Source organism: Tenrec ecaudatus, chromosome 12, assembly GCF_050624435.1.
Source record: "Tenrec ecaudatus isolate mTenEca1 chromosome 12, mTenEca1.hap1, whole genome shotgun sequence".
In the NCBI taxonomy this organism is placed as follows: Eukaryota; Metazoa; Chordata; class Mammalia; order Afrosoricida; family Tenrecidae; genus Tenrec; species Tenrec ecaudatus.
The window spans coordinates 26,555,179-26,572,441 of NC_134541.1; positions in this window are offsets into that span (position 1 = coordinate 26,555,179).

The window sequence follows — 17,263 nt, forward strand, 5'->3', positions numbered from 1 at the left end:
CAGGCACGTCGGAGGCAGCGCGCTGGAGCGGGTCAGAGCGCCACCGTCCGCCGCCGGAAAGCCGCGGGAACCTCCTCGGAGGCGGGCGCCCTGGTGGGGGCGGGGCCTGGTCTGGGCGGGAGGCTGTTCCGGGGCGTGGTCTCACCCTAGGCCGCGGCCTCGTTCTGGACTAGGACCTGGTCGTGGGCGGGGCCTTATTCTGGATCCAGGCCGGAGGACCCGCCCTCCCTCTCCCGTCCCGGCAGCCTCCGGGCGTTGCCGTGGTAACTGCGGAACCCCGCCCAGGCGGCCGACGCACGTCAGAGTCGTGGCCCTCGGGCTCCAGCCGCGCGCCTTCCCTACCCTGAGGCGCCCTGTCACCTGCGGGGTAGAAGTCCGTTGCTTTAGGAGCGGCAGAGGCGTTTGCAGCGTCGCGCTCCGCACTTCGGCGGACTCGCTTCAATGGACTGGCACTTCTATTATCGCTTACAAAGGATGATAGATCAGTAACGGCTAACCAACAAGACAGTGCGACAGAGACTCAGACAGTCTCCCGCTCCTTACAGAAACCTACACTGCCCTTCAGGCTGTGTGCCCGCTTCTAGGTGTCCCTCCTCTGAAATTTGATTGCTCCTGAGGACAGTATTGAGTACTGTGCCTTTTATAAAGACCAAGGTGAGCACGTAGTAGGAAATACCGTACAGAAAGTTTCCTATGGGGCAGATCATTGGAGCTTCAAACGTGTCCTTTGAGAGTCCCTTTATCCAGGTGAGGGATCAAAACTACAAAGGGGCTCAGAGCTACCAGGCTTGGAAATGAAGGCAGCGAGTCTATATACGGGCCCTCAACAGACTCTGTTGCCCCTTCTGGTGACTTCTTGTGGGCAGAACATAAATCCCTTCCAGCAGGCCTCTCTGTTCTATTACCAGACGCCCAACCCTACGCTGGGTGCAATGGCATGGGGATCCAATAAGGACTTTGCCCTCTAGAGCACTCGGAATACAATGTCACAGCCGTGAACCCGTCAGGCTAGGGAATGTGAAAAATGTGAACTGCATGTCCTCTATAAAATGGAGGACACAGCGAGAGCACCCTGAACATGTGCCACACTCCTGCAACAGACTACAGGAGTTTTGACAGCATCCTGCTGAAGCAGACCGTAGCATCCCTCTTGTACAGATGAGAATGCTCTTGAAGGAATACTTACCCAAGATTACAAACTTGTTCGCGGTGGATCAAGATGGAGAATTTAGGAATGTCTGATTCTAAACCGGGTCTCTTGTCAACAATGGTTTTGCAAAGGCTTGCTCCAGCCCTGCTGGTTTGATCAAGATGATTTCAAGTGGAATCCAGATGAGGATTTCTTTTTGAATTGATGAATATTAGGGAAACATGTAATTAGCATTTCATGTAGGTGATTTCAAAAATGCTGTGGACAAGGTTAACATAGCTATGGTTGTGCTAAACCCAAAAATCCATTAGGAGTTGATTCCAACTCATAATGACCCTGTATAGGTTCCGAAGCCAGTAAACCTTTACCGAAGCAGACAGAGTCATCATTCTCCTGCGGAGTGGCTGGTGGATAAGAACCACCGTCCTTGGAGTTAGGAGCCCAATGCTCAGCCCACAGGGCCACCAAAGTTAGCCGTGCTAAATAAGGCATTTTTTCAGAGCCGTATGAGGTAAAAACTGCTACTGGTGGTACACAGATATGGAAGAAGTTACAAAGATGATTTGGGAAAGAGTCAAGGTGGAGAAATTCTGAACGAGGGTAGAACTGAGTCCCAAATCCAAGGGATAACAATAATGAAGACAATTATGGGCAGACTCTCTGGGATGCACACCTCCCTACACCCCCCCTCACCACCACCAACACACACAAAACATTTCTAGGATCCAGGCCTGCCTCTGTGCAGATGTGTACTGTTGTTGGTGAACTGTGCCTGCCCAGGGCTGGCAGGAGATGGATGCTGCACTGTGTTGTTTCCACAGCAAACTGTGTGGGTGGCTTGCGGCTCAGCACTATTCCTGCTAATGAGCTTGGAGCCTTTGGTCTCACAAACACCACTCTGTGTCACAGGCCTGACATGTGATGTTTCCCGAGGAGACGTGCTAGAGAGCTTCGTTATTTTTACTTATTTCCCTGCCTCTGCCTTGATCTGAGCCCAGCAGAAGGGACAAGGTGGAGGAGTCGGGATGACTGGCTACACCTTGGTTCAGAGTTCTGTCTGGGGTCTCTGGACATGCCCTCCTAGACCACCAGAGTTGCCCAGAAATGAAGTGGAGCCTCCTCTACACAACCCAGACACCTGACCAGAACCCCGAATCTGCCTTCCAGTGGAGCAATGATACCCCAGAATCTCTGGCATGATCTGAAAGAGAAACCCTTCAACCTCTTCTTCTCACTTCCCTGTTTCTAGTCTGAGCTGTGGGTGGCTGCCAGGGTACTGAGTACTCGGCCCTATAAGTCCCCTTTAGTGTTATCTCAGGGAGCTTCAGGGTCAGATGGCTTGGGATAGAATCCTGGTTCCTCCTGAGAATCAGACAAGTTACATAGCTTTCTCTGAGCCCTAATTTCCTCCTCTGTAAAAAGATGGCGATAATACCTATTTTACAGGGTTATTGTGCAAATTAAATGAGCTAATATAGTGAAGTCCTTAGCACAGTGCTTATTTGTACTAGGTACTGTGCCGAACAGAAAATGAACTAGTAAATCAATAAATAAGATGAAGCATATAAAGCCAACCCAATATATCTAAAAAGTACTGAGAATATTATTAAGAAGATAGTGGAATATCATGATGAATGAATTAAGTAGCAAATGGTAAACAAGAATAAGTAGAGTGGTGTAATGGTAACTAGAAGTTGTCTCCTAGAGGGAGGGAGGTCAGGAAGGCTTCCTAAGGAAATAATATTGGAGCCGTGACCTATTGAATGAGAATAAGCCTAACCTCACCAAGGGCTGGAATAAGAGCCTTCCAAACAGAGGGACCAGCACGTGCGAAGTCTGCGAGGGCCAGGAAAGCTTGGAGAGTGGAAGGCATAGCAAGGAGGCCAGCATAATTGTATGCAGTGACAGAAGGAAGAGCGATTTGAGCTAAAGTTAGAAAGTGAGAGGGCAGATCATAGAGAGCAATAAGTCATGGTAAGAAATTTGGATTTTAAGTCTGATGGAAAAAAACAGAGTACCAAGACAGATGTCTGATTAAAAGTTAACTCTGACTTTAATCAGAACAGCAATGAGAAAATTGTTGGAGTTGAGCTGTCAACCAAATCAAGAAGGATTAAGCCTCCAGTAAATCCTTCCGGCCATAGCTAGACCAGGGATGTGAATAGCATTGCTCTCATGCAGAGCGTATTGGAGAGTGGCTGATTGCAGATGCTGTTAGGTTAACGTTTAACACCTCATCATGTGATCTCCTATCGACCCATTTTAAATTTGTTTTCTGCTTTCTTTTTGATTAAGGTTTTTCTCTTGTTTTACTTTGTTATTGCTCTGTATATGAAATATAGGATAGGTAAATCTATAGAGATGGTATCTGGATTAATGATTTCGTGGGGGTATGGCAGGAGAGATTGAGGGGCAAAGGGGAGCTAATAACAATGAGTACAAAAAAGAAGAAAATGTTCTAAAATTGTGGTAATGATTATACAACTTTTCTTAATATGATTGAACTATTGAATTGAAGGTATGTGGATTATGTTCCCCAAAAAACTGTTGAAAAAATAAAAAAGAAAATGTTCTAAAATTGATTGTGGTGATGATTGTACAACTCTTCTTAATATGATTGAACTATTAAGTTTATGATATGTGGATTATATGCCAATAAAACTGTTAAATTGAAAAATAAAAGCATTTGGTACTCAAAGAATGAAATAAAAAAATGGAATTGTTGGAGTTATCCTGATGAAGGGTGATGTTGGTTGGATTTTCTGTAATGGCAGAAATAGATCTATGCTAATGTGGGAGCTACTAGTCACCTGGTGGTGCTGTGAATTAAGCATTGGGCTATGCACCACAAGGTTAGCGTGGGAAAGAGATGAGGCTATCAGTTCCCGTAAAGATGTATAGCCTCATATGGATTGTGATAAGAGTTGAGTTGTATGAGCCCCTAACAAAATGTTTGTTTTTTTTAAAAAGATGTATAGCCTCAGAAACCCTATATAGGGTCACTATAGGTAGGATTGGACTCAATAGAGATGAGGAAGTCACTTGTAACTTCTGAGCCTTTGGAATGTGGCTAGTGCAACTGCAGAATTTCATTTTAAATTTTATGTAATTTTAATTAACACCTCTCACTACCATCGGGTTGATTCTGACTCAATAGTTACCCTGTAGGACCGAGCAGAATTGCCCCAATCAAAGGGCTTTCCAGACCAACCCTTTACAAGAGTGAGTAGCCTCCTATCTCCCGCGGAGTGGCTGGTTTAGAATTTCTGATCTTGTGGTTAGCAGCCCAATGTAAAACCACTATGCCATCAATAATCCTCCAATTAACACTTATATAGCCTTAGTTAAGATTTTATATATTTAAAGATGTTATTTGATATCTATTTTCCTTATTAGAAAATTCCAGAAGGGAAGAAAAATCCCTTCCTATTTTGTTTTCACTGCTGCATCTCTAAGGCTCAGAACAGTGCGAGGCACGCGGATTATGATTCAGGGTGACCTTCTAGGGCAGAGGCTACTGCGTCTTGGATTTTCTGAGACATAAATCTTTGTGGGCTCAGACAGCTTCATCTTTCAAGCAGCGGATAGGTTTAAATTGCTAACTTGGCGCTTACCACACGGAACGCTTAACCCACGGCGCCACCACCACGATCTCCGCGTAGCTCGCCAGACCAACCCACTGCCACGGAGTCGATTCCGACTCAGAGTAGGTTTTCAATAAGTAGTTGGTGAACGAATGAATAAATGAAAGCTTCCTTGCCTAACTATGAGAGAGGACGAGAATGCAGGCTAGTGGGTTCGAACTGCGGACCGCAAGATGCGTAACACCCACGCCACCAGGGCCTTAGGAATACGTGAGCTCCGGGATTTCCACAAACGTTAACAATAAGGTTCTGGTCCTACTGCCTATAGGACTCGTCCGTCTCTGGCCTTCTCCAGCGCCCCACCCCGCGCGTCGGAACCTTTTAGTCCCGGAACCTTGGTTGCTGGGTCCCGGCGAAGAGGGAGCTTCCGGTAACCTCCCCTCTTTTTGCCCGCGGAGAGAACTGCCAAGTCAGTTCCGGCAGAGAGCGCAGAGGCAAGCAGAGTGTGGCCAGAAGCCCCGGGCCCTTTCGGGGGCCCCGGGGCCCTTTCGGGCCCTTCGGGCCCTCCAAGCCCAATAAGCCTAGCGGTCTGGGGCCGGTGGGTAAACTGGGGTCCAGCTGTAGCCCTCGCTGTGCGGAAACCAGAGCCCTCGTCACGGCTACAGATAGGTTTGGCCTTGAGGGAGGGGCGAGCCCTCCACCCGCCGGGACCTGATGGCGGCGATCTCGGAGCCTGCACTCCGCTGACCGTCGGTCTCCCGACCCAGCCCTGCCGGCCGGCAGCGAAGCCTCCACCAAGTCGCCGAGAGGACGTGGCGCCTTCGCGTGGCGGGCGTGGCAGAACGAGAATGGCGGCCACCTGACTCGCCGAGGGCCGTTAGGGACCTCGCGGGCCCGAGTGGGTACAAGATAAGGCACTTCCGAAGACCGGAGTTCGTGAAGCCAGGACCCGCGGTGACGTCTCGTCTTGGACTCGATGGCGCCTCGTCCGGGGATAAAGGCCTAATGGGCCCGGAAGGTGAGCGCAGCTCCGGAGGAAGACGGTGGAGCGGTTAGCGGGCCGGCGGCGGTTGGTAGTCGTTCTGCCTGACCTTGCTGGTGGAAGGGAGACGGGAGAAGTGCCCATCGCTCTTTAAGAAGATCTACTGGCCATCACTAGAAGGCCTGTGTATATAATATGAAAAAGCTGCTCTCAACCCCCTCCCCCTCAACCTTTGAAAAGAAAACTTTTGCAACGTGTAGACCTTCTAATGTAAAAAGGTTACCGACTGACGTGTGAGACAAGAGTTAGGAAATCTCACGGCTTGGAAATGCCCATTAGTTTATATATACACACAATGATTTCTGCAAATGACCTTAAATGGAATTGTTACACCACCTCCGGAAGCCACATCAGGAGCGCCACATGCCCACATTCCTTAATTGGGTTAGAGGAAAAATGGAGCAGGCGGCCATGAGGAAGAGGGGAAGAAGGTTTTTTTGTCAGACTGGAAGACATTTTATTATAGCCATTGTTATGTGTGTACATTTTATTCCATTTGTATATCTAGTTAACAGTAATAAGTATTTTAAAAATTAGTCTTTTGGGATGTTCTTAAGTGCCTGATACACGTTAAAAGTAGAAAATAACACATTTTGTAGAGTTTTCTGTTTAGATTCATATGAACTATTGGGGTTGGTTTTTTTTTGTTGTTCTTTGGGCTTTTTAAATTGACTAGATCACCTCTTCGGGCAGTACACAGTGTGGGTTTTGTGCACTGGCTCTGAGGAGGAGGGAGGAAAAGGAAGTGCAAAAGGCTCTATGCCAGTGTGTTTTTAGTGAGAACAGAGTAACCATTGTCCCTTATGTTTGTGCATTGTTTTACTCTTCTGTGTATATAAAGGACAAATGAGTCAATTTACATCTAGTCATTCTAGATGTGAAGAGGTTGCCCAGTGTATGACGAAAGTAGACGTAGCAAAACTAATACGTTTTGTGTTAGAATTCTTAGAATTGTCTGTTGAAATCTGAACATTGATAGCTCACTCGCTTAGTGGAGGAAGGAGAAAGCGGGAGTTTGTACAGGCTAGAATGTTCATATTTCAAAGACACTCACATTTTAACTGGTTTTCCCCAAAAAATACTGTGAATATTATGCTGTGTATATAGTGGACTAAAGTCCTTATTTGAAACATCTAGTCTATCTGGATGTTTAGAAGTGCCCAACGTATGTTAAAGTAGAAGTAGTAAACTCACTTTTGTGTATATCCCTTTGCTAAAATTCATAGGAAATAGTGTCTTTGGGGAATGGGTTTGTTAAACCACCTCTGGGCAGTATACGAATGTCTGTATTCATGGCATGGAAGAGGTGGGAGGGAAGGAACTACAAAAGAGAATACATTAGTATGTTCATACTTGGACAGTCTCAGCTCAGACAAAACCATTTTTCTGTGTTACAAGCATTTTGCTTTAGAGTATAGTGTATATATAATGGACAAAAGTCCTAATTTTGCAACATCTAGTTTCTAGATGTTAAAAGAGGTTGCCAATGTATGACAATAGTAGAGTTAGTAAAAGTAACATTTTGTACACCTTGTGAATTCATGGTAAACTTTGTCTTCTGTCAATGACTTTTGGATATGAATTTGTGTAGCCATCTCTGAGCATTACATATGCCTGTACTTGTCTACTGCATTGGTGGTGGAAAGAAGTGAGGATAAGACCAAAATGGTAATATTTAGAAGATACCTCAGATTATAACCATTGTAATGTGTGTGCAATTTTATTTTTTACAGTACTGTGTGCATATAGTGGGCAAGTATATTCTCATTTGAGATAGCTAGTCTTTCTAGATGTTCAGATGTGCTTAGTGTATTTAAGTAGGCTAACACTTTGTAAATAGCTTTTTAGGATTAATAGCTTAAAAGAAAATACTGTCTTTGGGAATGGAATTGTGAAACACCTCTGTGAACTCTGTATTTGCTTATTGCTTTTTTCATGGGGTTAAGGGGTGGGCAGAAACTGCAAACGGTGTTTGAGTGTACCAGAAAATCCTAGATTTTTCATTGCCCCTGTATTTTACATGCTTTTCATTTAACCTTGCTGTACTGTATATGTTGTATGTATATATTGGACAAATGAGTCCTAATTTTATAATATCTAGTCCCTAGATATTAAAAGAGGTTGCCAATGTATGACAAAAGTAGAGTTAGTAAACTGACACATTTTGTACACTGTGTTATAAATCACAGAAAGTTGTCTTCTGGGAATGAGAGTACAGTAACCTCCAGGTGGCCCATGCGCCTACACGTGTCCCCACCAGGTGGTGGAGGAGAACTGGAAGAAGTGAATGGGGCTAGACCAGAATGTTTTCCTATTGAGAAGACACTTTCAGATATAACCTCTGTTACATAAGTGTAGTTTATTCAACACTACTGTGTATATAGTGGACAAACAAGTCCTTATTTAAAACATCTAGTCTTTCTAGATGTTTAGAAGTGCACAAAGTATGTTAAAAGTAGAGATAGTAACTAACATATTTTGTAGATACCCCTTTGTTAAAATTCATATGTACTGTTGTCTTTTGGAAATGGAATTGCCAAACCACCTCTCGAGCAGCACGCTTGTGTTTGTTCACAGAGGAGGGAGAAGAACGCGCAAAGGGCTTTACCAGTATGTTTTATCGTGAGGCGAGATGGACGTGTGCTGTGTATCTTGTATGACTTTGCTATGTACATAGTGTATATAAAGGCTAAGTCCTAATTTTAGGACATCTAGTCTACCTAGATGTTCAAAACGTTGCCAGTGTATGACAAGTAGACTTAGTTAAACTAATACATTTTGTACATTTTTTGTTCACTTCAGAGGGATGACTGTGGAAGTGAAAATGTGTTGAATCCCCTCTATTACAGATGCTTATTTTTGTCAGCTGGGTTGATAGAGGTGGGAGAGATTCTAGACCAGAATGCTTCTTTAGAGGACATTTTCAGATTTTAGCCTTTGTTAACAAATGTGCAGTTGATCCAAGACTGCGGTGTAGTGGACAAACTTAAGTCCTTATTAGAAACATCTAGAAATAGTCGTAGATGTTTAGAAGTGCACAATATGTTAAGAGGATGTAAAGTCAACCCTTCAGTACTTGTTTTTTGATTGTAATTCATAGGTGTGGTTGCATTTGGGGGTGTGGAACTGTTCATTTTAATGTCTCAGAGGTAGTATACTCTGGGTAGTGGGCGTAGGGGTGGGAAAGGAGATGCAGAGGGAAGGGCTCTATGCCCATAGTTAGACAAGCTCAGATTGTCTACATGCTTTACATGTGCATCTTAGTCAATATAGCTGTGTTACAGGACAAATGAAAGTCCCGTATATACTTGAGAGTATAAGCTGACCTGAAGATCAGCCAAAGCACTAATTCTACCACAAAAACTGCATTTAAAATGTGCTGAAAGCTCGGCTTCTACACGAGTATGTACGGAGAGCAAAAGTAGAGGTCATAAAACAATCTCAGAAGCGCTGTCTTCAGTGGGTGCCTTCTGCTACAACACCTCTTGGAGCTGGTCATTCTGTGCTTAGTCACTGACGGTGGTGGAAGGAGACGAGGGCGGAGGAAAGGCTGTTGGCTAGTATCTCCTTATCTGGGACACTTAGATTATAACCATAAGTCTATATGTGCATTGTTTATAAAATACGTGTGCTTATTATTTTACAGCATCTAAGCTTTTTAGATGTCTTGAGGTGACAATGTATGATAAAAAGTAGTACTAGTGAGTTAGTTAACCAATCTGTAAATATCTTTGCTATGATTTAGAAAAGCATCTTGAACATGGAATTAGCAGTCCACCTTAGAGCAGTACACATCAAGATGGGTTAGGTTGGTGGAGGCAGGACGTGCAAGGGGAGAGGTTTGTGCAAGTCCGTGCCTGTGTTTGAATCTGGATGATAACTGGTGATGTATGTGTGTGTCTCTTGGCTGGACTATAGAAATACATTAAATTCAGGGGAAACACCTTGGTGATATTTTAATAGTTTAAAATCTAATGATTTTCTTAGAAGCATTATACTTAGTGTCCTCTTGCTTTGTTTGATTTTAAATTGAGCATTAAGGGAATGCAGTATTTTAATTGTAACTGCCCATACCCTTATCTAGAAGCCTGTTAACCATTTTTGTTTTTTTAATTTTTTTCTCCTTCCCAGGAGATTTTTTTGTTTCTTTTTCTGATTGAGTCATCATATTATATTCTTGCTTGTTAAAATATACTCATGGCTTAGGGACTTTGAATTGGTAAATATTCATGGTGTGCATGAATCCACACTGTGACCTCAACCACCTAAAATTGTATGCTCAGTCATTTATATATGTGCATAGGGTATAGAAAGATGCCAAACTGTATGAAGTCATCAAAATGATTCTGAATGCCTTTTGTGTTCTTTGCTTTTTGCTCCTTGCTTTTCAATTTTTTTATAATGCACTAAAAGCTTGAAGTTTAAAAAAAAGGTGATTTTAAAAACTTGCATGGAGTCCCCATTGCCTGTGAATAAAGTTAGCTTGCTGACATCCTTTCTTGTCTGGCTCGGTTATTTATGATGGCTAATCCCAATCGCATACTTGGCTGTTCAAGGTAACTCCGCACTTTGGTGGTTCATTTTTGTGCCATTTTTTGTAATTCAAATTTTGGTTTTTACAAAAAGTCTTATCTATAAGGGCCTGATACCCCAAAATGAAAGTTTAGCCACTACTCGTGCCTCTTATATAGAGAGCCTATCTGTACCAGCACTGCAATCTGCATGTCTACTGGGTTTTGTTATCTCCAACCACAGGGTACAGCACACTAGCATACAAGGCTACTTAGGAGATATCAGGTGCAAGATATCACTGCTACAGACAAAAGGCCTCCCAGGCTGCAGGTTCCTACCACACCTAGCCCCAGGGCATGTGGACCAGGTACAGTGCGCCAACCCCTAAAGAAGATAGAGCACATATTCTTTAATAGGCTATCACGGGGGTTCCCATTCCCAACCTTAGGGTGAGATTTACGAGCAATTGGCCTTTGGGTGTGGGGAGGTAGTGTTCCCCTGGATCCTCATGGTATAACCCGGGTAGTAGCCAGGAAGGGCAAGTAGTGGAGACTCTTCCCATTGCCTTTCCAACCCAGTACCAGGCCAGTGCTCAGCAGCCCTGGACCCCATCTTTCCTGCCACTGGAGATTATGCTGGTGTCAGTGGATTGAGCTGATTCAGAGAGGCACCTAGGCCATGGTGTGGAGGAGAGTCATTGTCTACCCAGGTCTGGGCACCTGGACAGTTCATCCCAGGCTGACACTAATCTGTAAGCCCCAGGTCAAATGAGCTGGGGATAAAAGCTAAGGGTGGGGGATTTGGGGTAGAGTGACTCATGCCTCAGCTCTGGCCATTCTTGCTTCATTTCAATTATGTAAACACCTGTTTTTCACTTAGAAAAGATCTGAGTTTTGAGGCAAAGACTCCCTGTCTCCATGGAGAATTGAGTTGAGGTTAGCTCCCAGAAAATCCTAGAATCCCCCCAAAGATAAGTCATGGGGTCCTTCTAGAGTAGTGGTTCTCAACCTGTGGGTCCATCGACCCTTTTACAGGGGTTGCCCAATTTGGTTTTTTTTTGTAATTATATATTGTGAAATTTTTTTTAACGTTTATTAGGGGCGCATACAACTCATCACAATCTATACATACATCAATTGTGTAAAGCACATTTGTGCGTTCATTGCCCTCATCATTTTCAAAGCATTTGCTCTCCACTTAAGCCCTTGGCATCAGGTCCTCTTTTTTCCCCCTCCCTCCCTGCTTTCCCCTCCCTCATGAGCCCTTGATAATTTATAAATTATTATTTTGTCATATCTTGCCCTGTCTGACATCTCCCTTCACCCACTTTTCTGTTGTTGGTCCCCCAGGGAGGAAGTCACATGTAGATCCTTGCAATCAGTTCCCTCTTTCCAACCCACCCTCCCTTTACCCTCCCAGTATCACCACTCAGACCCCTGGTCCTGAAGGGATCATCCACCCTGGATTCCCTGTGCCTCCAGCTCCTATCTGCACCAGTGTACATCCTTTGGTCTAGCCAGACTTGCAAGGTAGAATTTGGATCATGATAGGGGGGCGGAGGGAGGAAGCATTTAGGAACTAGAGGAAAGCTGTATTCTTCATCGGTGCTACATCGCACCCTGACTGACTCATCTCCTCCCCTAGACCCCTCTGCAAGGGGATCTCCAGTGGCCAACAAATGGGCTTTGGGTCTCTACTCTGCACTTCCCCCTTCATTCACTATGGTAAGATTATTTGTTCTGATGATGCCTTATACCTGATCCCTTCGACACCTTATGATCACACAGGCTGGTGTGCCTCTTCCATGTGGGCTTTGTTGCTTCTGAGCTAAATGGCCACTTGTTTACCTTCAAGCCTTTTAAGGGGTCGTCCAATTTGTAACAGTAGCAAAATTACAGTTATGAAGTAGCAACGAAAATAATTTTATGGTTGGGGGGAATCACCACAACATGAACTATGAAAGGGCCACAGCATTAGGAAGGTTGAGAACCACGGCTCTAGAGTAACCTTCAGTGAACAGACGAGGCTCAGAGAAGGGGCAAGTCCTTTTGAGATCACGCCTCATAGGTAGCAGTGTTTATTATCCGGAAAGAACACAACAGGGAGTCAAAAGCCTCGCTCACTCTAGGCTAGGGGATATGGCCAACTGACTCCATCTGCTGTCAGTCTCCGCAGTAAAATGAGGCAGTTGTTCTGGCTGGTTGATGGAGTATGTTTCTAAATCAGATGTCCAGCCTTTCAAAGCCCTGGGTTTCATGTGTGGCAGTGCCAGACCAGAAGTTTCATACACCCTCAAATGCACCAGGATCTCTAGAGAAATTGTTCATTCCAGAGCTAGAGAAAAATACAAGCTGGTCCTGGGGAGTATCTTTTGGTTGGGAAAGCAGGAATCGTGGACATGTCAAAAGGATACAGAAGCCAGCTTGAAGGGGCTTCCGAAACTGGCCTATTTTGTGAAAATTTGCATCAACATACAGCTTGAAAATAACACTGAATAAAACTAGAGGCCATGTCTAAAATAATGACTGAATAAATGGAAAATGGGATGAGAAAAGAGGTACATAGTTTCAAAGGACCTCCTCACAAAACACTAACAGAAAGGGATTAAGGAATAAGAGCAACTTTACTGTTACTTTAATCCAAAAATCAAAGTTTACACTACCAGTAATGGAGCACATGGTGATCCCTGCTGGGATGCAATGTGAGGAACAGAGCATCACTTCTGCGCTTCCCTGCGGACAACGTATAACCGAAATCTAATCAGGAGGGGACACTATGCCAACCCAATATTCAGTGACCTGTAATCTTCACAAGGTCATGAAAGTGAAAGACTGAGAAATATACCAGACAAGAGGAAACCCATGAGGCATGACCATTAAGTACAATGTGCTATAAAGGAAATTATTGAGACAACTGGTAACATGAATGAGGCAAGAAGATGGTAGCAGTTATGTCAGTGTTCATTTCATGATTTTGGTGACTACTGGGGACCCTAACAAACTATGGCTAGATATCCTTGGGAAGAAAGGGAATTCCAGAGCACTTCATTGTGCACATGTAGAACTTGCACATGGATCAAGAGGCAATTGTGTCAACAGCACAAAGGAGTACCTCATGGTCTAAAATCAGGAAAGATGTGCACCAAGGTTGTATCCTCTCACCATACTTACTCAACCTATTCTGATCAAATAATCCAAGAAGCTAGATTATATGTGGCATCCGGATTGGAAAAAGGTTTATTAACAACCTAGGTATGATATGCTGATGTCACAACTTTGCTTGCTGAAAGTGAGGAGGATTTGAAGCACTTGCTGATGAAGATGAAGGATTGCAGTCTTCAATATGGATTACCACTCGATGGAAAGAAAACCAAAATCTCACAACTAAACTAAGAGGTAGCATCATTCTAAGTGGGGAAAAGAGAGGAGTTATCAAGGATTGTGTCTTGCTTGGCTCCACAAGCCATGCTCATGGGAGCATCAGTCCAGAGGGCGCATAATGCATTGCATTAGTTGCACCAGTGTCAGACCCACCCGTGGCTCAGAGAGACAGGAGAGGCTGTTTGATCCCATAAAGATTTAAAGTCTGAGAAACCCAAAAGGCCAGTTCCACTCTGTCCTATAGGGTCCCTATGAGTTGGAATCAACTTGATGGCATGATTGTTACGGTTTGTTTGGTTTGGTTTTGGTCTTGTGTTTCCGGCTGTTCCTTCTCAGTTTGGGTTGTTGCCGTTATCAACCGATGAACTTCCCAACAGCTTTACTACATCTAGGTCACGAGGGTTGACTCTCCTTTTTTTTTTTAAGAATGGCTATTGTTTTACTTATTTATTGTAAATTAGATGGGGGAAGGATTCCATTTTTGATTATATTTTGTATTCAGCAGTTTATATTACTAACAGCACCCTCAGGGATCCTCTCTACTTTGAGAAGGCAGCTCTGCCCTGGTCGTAGTTTGAGTGTCTTAGGACCTGGAAGACTCATCTTTCAGCAATATACTGGTCAATATTCTGTGATGAGGCCTTCAGGACAATGATCCCAATTAGAGCAGCCAGTCCACAGAGAGGACCACAAGACCAGCCCCACTATGAGACATGACACACCTCACTGATCTATACCTCTACAGGGGACAATACCAGATCTCACCCGTTCTGATCCCGCACACTGAGGCAAAATACTAAGGGTGTGCAACAGAACAGCAAGGGAATGGAGTGGCAAGATCCCCAGGGAAAGCTGAAGGTGGACTTTGGGGCCAGGGCGTTGTGCCCCAACAGACTGGACTGGAAAACACTCCTAAAGGCCAACAAATGATCCTTGAACTAACTACAAGCTTTTCTTTCTTGTTGTGTTTTGTTTTTTGTCATTGGTTTGTTGTATATTGTTGCTTGGTTTTGCTCTGTCTTGAGTTTGTGTATGTTATTATCTCCACAGGTCTGTCTAAATAAGATAGGCTGGAAGAACAATCTAGAGGAGAAAACAACGGGACCGACAGTTCCTGGGGGGCATGGGAGAAAGGGAGGTGGGGGGAAAGGTAGTGGTGTTAACAAACTCAGGGACAAGGGAACAAGAAGTGATCCAAATTGGTGGTGAGGAGGGTGTGGGAGGCTTGGTAGGGCATGATCAAGGGTAATGTAACCAAGAGGAATTGCTGAAACCCAGGTGGGGACTGAGCATGATAGTGGGACAGGAGGAAAGTCAAGGGAAATAGAGGAAAGAGCTGGGAGGCAAAGGGCATTTATAGAGGTCTAGATAAAGACATGTATATGTACAAATATATTTATATATGAGGATGGGGAAATAGATGTATGTGCATACATTTATAGGTTTAGTATTGAGGTAGCAGAAGGACATTGGGGCTCCACTCAAGTACTCCCTCAATGCAAGAATACTTTCTTCTCTTAAATTGGCATTCTATGATGCTCACCTTCCTGGCACAACCGCTGAAGACAAAGCGGGTGAATAAGCAAATGTGGTGAAGAAAGCTGATGGTGCCCGGCTATCGAAAGATCTAGCGTCTGGGATCTTAAAAGCTTGAAGGTAAACAAGCGGCCATCTAGCTGAGAAGCAACAAAGCCCACATGGAAGAAGCACACTAGCCTGTGCTATCACAAAGTGCCAAAGGAATCAGTTATCAGGCATCAAAGAACAAAAAATCATAACATTGTATGCTTACCTCCATGACACGATTGCTGAGGACAAACGGGTGCATAAGCAAATGTGGCGAAGAAAACTGATGGTGCCAGGTTATCAAAAGATACAGCATCTGGGGTCTTAAAGGCTTGAAGGTAAACAAGTGGCTATTTAGCTCAGAAGCAACAAAGCCCACATGGAAGCAGCACACCAGCCTGTGCAATCACGAGGTGTTGAAGGGATCTGGTATCAGGCATCATCAGAACAAAAATTTTACCATAGTGAATGAGGGGGGGAGTGCAGAGTGGAGACCCAAAGCCCATTTGTAGGCCACTGGAGATCCCCTTGCAGAGGGGTATCGGGGAGGAGACGAGCCAGTCAGGGTGTGATGTAGCAACGATGAAAAATACAACTTTCCTCTAGTTCCTAAATGCTTCCTCCCCATGCACTATCAATTCTACCTTGCAAGTCTGGCTATAGCAACCAGGGGATGTACACTGGTACAGATAGGAACTGGACACACAGGGAATCCAGGGCGCACGATCCCTTCAGGACCAGTGGTGTGAGTGGCAATACTGGGAGGGTAGAGGGAGGGTGAGTTGGAAAGGGGGAACCGATTGCAAGGATCTACATGGGACTTCCTCCCTGGGGGACCAACAACAGAAAAGTGGGTGAAGGGAGATGTCGGACAGGGCAAGATATGACAAAATAATAATTTATAAATTATCAAGGGCTCATGGAGGGGGGACTGGGGCGGGAGGGGGAAAATGAGGACCTGATGCCAGAGGCTTAAGTGGAGAGCACATGTTCTGAGAAAGATGAGGGCAATGAACGCACAAATGTGCTTTACACAATTGATATATGTATGGATTGTGATAAGAGTTGCATGAGCTCCTAATAAAACTTTTTTTAATTACCTAAAAAAATTCTGTGATGATACATCAGGTTTCATTGGCTCGTTTTCAAAAGTAGATCACCAGGCCTTTCTTCTTAATCTGCCTTAGTTTACAATCTGCTGAAACCTGTCCACTATTGGTGACCATGCTAATACTTATTACTAGTGACACACAGCTTTAGCCTCGAACAACATGCAAGCCACCACAGTACAACCAACTGATATACGGGGGGTGGAGCTCGTTGCCAATCCAGAGTCAGGCCTTCTCTGACAACCTTTTACAAATTTGTAAACTCCATCCCTCTTATTCTGGTTTTTCAGTTCATGTATTTTATGTCTGCTCTTTCACTGATCCAAGCCAAGGAGTCCTGGTGCCAGTGAGTAAAGTGCTTGGCTGCTTACTGAAAGGTCAATGTTTCAACCCTACCAGATACGCTAGAGGAGCAATATATGGCTGGAACCATTCTACTTCTATGGGATTGCTTTGAGTCAAAATAGACTGAATAACAGTAAATTTTTTGGTTACCATCTATGGCTGTGGTTACCATATTGGACGTACAGGTATAGGCCATTTCCATCATTCCAGAAAATTTTAGTGGGTAAGGCAGTATTCCTAGAATGAGTCCTGTCTCAACCTCTGCCACAACCTTTCTGACTCAGATCATCACATGCTTCTAACTGGATTATTGCAGCAGCTTCCAGTCCTCCCTCCCCACACCCCGCCTCAACCACCACCCTCCTGCCTATCCCCAAGAATGTAACCAAACCATGTGACTTCTTTATTAAGCACCGTTCACAGGCTCCCATCACGTGATGATCTGGCCCCCAGTTCTGCTCTAATCTGTCTCAGTTTCTCCTTTCACTCCACTCTAGTCACACTACGGCTTGCATCCCTCTCCGTGGAACATTCTTGACCCCAATATCTGCATGGCTCACCCCTTCACATCTACT